The sequence below is a fragment of the Gorilla gorilla genome, chromosome 7 (genome assembly GCF_029281585.2).
Source record: "Gorilla gorilla gorilla isolate KB3781 chromosome 7, NHGRI_mGorGor1-v2.1_pri, whole genome shotgun sequence".
Classification (NCBI taxonomy): domain Eukaryota; kingdom Metazoa; phylum Chordata; class Mammalia; order Primates; family Hominidae; genus Gorilla; species Gorilla gorilla.
Genome location: NC_073231.2, coordinates 44,117,561 through 44,121,916, shown reverse-complemented (window position 1 = coordinate 44,121,916; position 4,356 = coordinate 44,117,561). Strand labels below are relative to the sequence as shown.

Below are 4,356 nucleotides of genomic sequence, written 5' to 3'. Positions count from 1 at the left end.
GAGTTGTCTTAGTGTACTGTTTCTGATTTTAATCCCTAAATTTAGGAAAGAAAAAATATTTAAATATAAGAAGTGTGTTTTTTTTTAATAAAAGCCATGACACTTGCTGCTATGTAGAGACATAACATATTTTTCTATAAATTTTATTAAAAAGTGATTAAAGTAATTTGCCTTCTCCTAGAGGGATAAGATAATAAGGATTCAAACACACACACACACTCACATGTTCATTCAAATCAATTCAGCCTATCTCTTGTACTATTTTTTTTATAATCTAGTTGAATCTGATTGTAATAAAAATGAGAGAAACACCTACAATTTTACATAGTTGGAAGATAGATCATTAGAGTTTTCATTCCTAGTCATAAGGGATCTGAGTCCATTCCAAAACACTGATTAAAATTGCAGGGTCCATCCCAGCACTATTGTAGATTCCATTAAACTCTTCCCCTATATCCAACTACTCACAAGACTGCATGATCTGCCTCCTAAATGTCTTTCCAACCTTTTCTCTCTCTGCCCTATCCATTATTTATTAGAATTCAGCTTTCTTTCTATCTCTTTCTTATAGAACCAAACTCTTCCTGTAAATTGCACTGGTTCAACTGTTTCCTACTTCAGAAATGTTTACCTTCCTATTTATTCTGCATAGAATAGCTTCACTCAGCACTAAAGATTGCTTTCTCCTTCTCATTCTTTATTTCTAAATTAAAATATTATTTCCGTAAAGCCATCATCCTTGACAAGTGTGTCTATAAACTTGTCAACCTTCCCACCTGAGCCCCTCAGTCTCCATGTTGTTACTCGACTCTTTTATTTTATACTACTTCATACCACTTTGGAAACTCCTGGTTTGTTTGTTCACTTGGCTATTGTCTTGTTCCTACCCTCCAATGTATATTCTCATGAAGGAGAAACTCTGTGGGTCCTTACTGCTACACATGTCTCATAAAATAGTCATGGAATAGATTAATCAGTAAATTAATGAGTCTGGATTGAATTTGTAAATAGTATATTTAAGTTATAAGAGCAAATCTTCTATTAATTAAGTTTACCTTGTTGAAGTCACTTAAGCCTCCAGACTTTCCACTACAAACATGAATAAAATTGCCGTGATCATTAAATTAGATCACTGGACATTGTAAAGCATTTATTGAGGCAAACTGTTATTGAAATTAGGTGAAATATAACTATATGTGTGTGTGTGTGTGTGTGTGTGTGTATAAAATAGTATGTGTTTCTATTCTATTATCTGGAATTAATAGTATTGTATTATCGGGAATTCATAAAATGTGAGGAATTTGTAGAAGACTAATAATAAAAATTCATCATAAATTCAGAAGTCATGACTTTTCCACAAGAGCAAAAATAGCAAATCGCTATAAAATAATTCATTAATATTAAACAATTTATTTTAAAAAGTAACTTTCCAGCAGCCATTGGTATTCTTTTCATTATTTTGCCTTATAAAAAGTAACCATTCTCATTCTAATCTTCTTTTTGACACTAAAATAAACTTTTTTTACCTTCTCCAGAGCTCACAATCAATGGGACAATAATTACTGTATATTCATAGAAAAGTAGTCTTGAGCAATATTAAAGTGTTCACTATCCACTATAATAGTGAAAGAGAAAATGAAAATTTCTGATTAGGGTAGCAACTGAAAGAAAAAGACCTCAAAAAAGCATTTGTTGTTTACTTGGCTTTCTGTAATGCAAAAAAAAACCACGCACACAAAATAAATAATGTTGGCTTAATTTAACTGTTACCAGAAGAGTCCTAGGATTGTATTTCTTTCATAGTCAGGAAAACAATGTAAAATTCTTATTTCAGTGCTCAAATGAGAAAGGAGAAGGGCTCATAGGATTTCAAAAATTCAAAAGAAGTTTAACAGTCATTATTTGTGATGGATTCCTACCTGGGATTTAATGGTCTCCAAGATATCTCAACTCATCTTTGAAATACCTTAGTATAACAAATGACCAAAGAAAGGAGACTTACCCACGGTAAGCCAAGTAAAATATTGATTCTTTCCATTTAGCTAGACTGTAGTAACTAATAGTTACATTTCAGATCAAAAGGTCTAATTTAATATTATGCAGTACTTTGTTATGTTTAAAAGAAAAGTAAGTCAATAATGTATTTTTTAAAATTCCTCTTGGGGGTACCATTTCTGAGAATACTGATAGGCCAGGTCAATATGTGAAGTGGATTGAGCAAGCTCCTATTCCATCTCTGAGTTCCAAAAATTCATTTAATATTGCATCCTCAAATAGAGGACATATCAAGTATTAAACTGGAAAGAATAGATGTACGCTTGATCTTAGCCAAAAGGCTGAGAAACAATCATAAATCATCTCCTAATAAACGTATTATCTTTTCATATATAGTAAATAAAGGATTTTTCAAAATATTGAGTTCATATTTTAGGCATCATAATAAATACTTCTAGGAAATCAATTGAAAACAAATGATCTAATCCAATTCTCTCTTTCTGCAAATAAAGTATGAAAAGCCTAATGTGCAAATAACTAACCCAAGGTTATTCATTTTCTTATGACCAAGTATGTAACTACAAATAGTGTAATGCTAATCTGGTGCATATTCGTGTTCATTAAAGAAAAGCATTTCCCATATTGCTATACTTGACTTGAGAAAGATATAGTTCAAATCCTACTTCTTCCTAACCACAAATAGTCATCCACAAGGTGGATGACTTTTTTGCATTATATGGAAGAAGACTATATTTTTCAGAATAAAAACAAAGTATGTAAGTTGACAAAAATAAGGACAAATCAATGATATTCATGAGGTTAATATTTGATATTCAGATGTATGTTTCAAAATGTTCAAATATTCTCTGTAGAAAGAGCTACAGTATTTAATTATTAAGTCCAAACTTTATTCATACTTTTATTTTAAAATCATCATTGTCTTTACATCAGTGAATCACTCTGAAATATTTTAATCTGGCACTTCAAATTACTGTAAATATCTTCCCTTTATTAGAAACATTGGTAGCTTTTTGAAGGTCATAATAAACATTTTCAAAAATAGTTTATAAATTGGAAAGAGTGTAACTTGAAAGAGATATATATATTTGAATTTGAATATAAATTATACCACTAATTAATAATAAACTTGTTCAAATTACTTGGTTTTATTTTTCTCATTTGTTAAGATGGGTACACTAGCACCTGGTTACTAGGGGTACTGAGAAGATTTCTTATAACTTTTTAATATTTTCTTCACCAACGGTAAGCACTGTGTGCATATAAAACCTTTCTCAGCTATTTGGCCTTGAAAAATATTTGTTGAGCAAATAAAATAAATAAATACATGAAAATAAATATACAAGAAAATAATAGCACATGTAAATTGACTGACTGAGTACCTAAAGTATAATGGGACCTCAATTAGTGGTAAACATAATTGTCATTGCAATTTATAATATAAAAATTAGATATTATTAACAACTAGGACCAGTCTTCAATATGGTTTATCTAGATTCTCAATAGAAAAATCGAACAGCTCCATAGAAAACATTTAATAGACTTTTTCCCCATCAAATACCTGATTAGAATACCAGCAGTTTTAAATGTAAGAAAACATTTTCCATGTTTCTGTCATTTCTAAGGCATATATTTACTGGTGTGCTAGTTCAGGATCTTTAAAATGAAAAAGCACTGATTTGTAGTTTTTGTCTTATTCTGTGATATAAATAGCCTTTATTACATCCTAGTTTCTCAGCTTCTCAATACCACATGTGGAACAAATTTTATATTTTTTTAATAAATTAAAAACATCAGGAAGATGTGCTTAGGTCTATTTAGCAGCATGAAATTAGTTTCAAAACAAATTCTAAATTCTTTTTATTTGCTAAGTGAATACAGGCAACATGCTCACCCTCTCTGCTTTCTTAGTATCCTAAGATATAAAATCAGGTAGCTATATTGACCTACACACACATACACAAATTCTAATTTGTGACAATGGAACAAACACATTATTTCAACTGGTTGGAGGTAATATTATACATTACTAATCCATAATATTATGATTTTTTAGAATAATACTTGTCGAGCCCCTGGTATGCACTAGTTACTAAGGTTCAAAGATGAAGATGATCAAATCTTATCACATAAGCCATTACTTTCTGATTTCTATTGATGTTCCAAGCTCTTTTTCTCTGCTTTTACATCGTATAATTTTTAGCCCTTTTATAATTCTGCATTCTCTACTTTAAACATGGTCTAGTTATTTTCTGTAGGTCTTAATATATACTGTCTCAAAATAAATGTAATGCTCTAGATAAAATTTCACTAGAGTAGCCTAAACAGGACCAGATAACTGCC

At 30.2% G+C, this 4,356-nt stretch overlaps 1 non-coding gene across 1 annotated transcript; it reads right to left on the bottom strand.

Moving 5' to 3' along the window:
* Positions 1-2,158: 2,158 nt before the first annotated feature.
* LOC115935734 (U2 spliceosomal RNA) lies at positions 2,159-2,348 on the bottom strand. The gene has a single exon (XR_004071346.1). It is a non-coding gene; the product is annotated as a U2 spliceosomal RNA (small nuclear RNA).
* Positions 2,349-4,356: the final 2,008 nt, after the last annotated feature.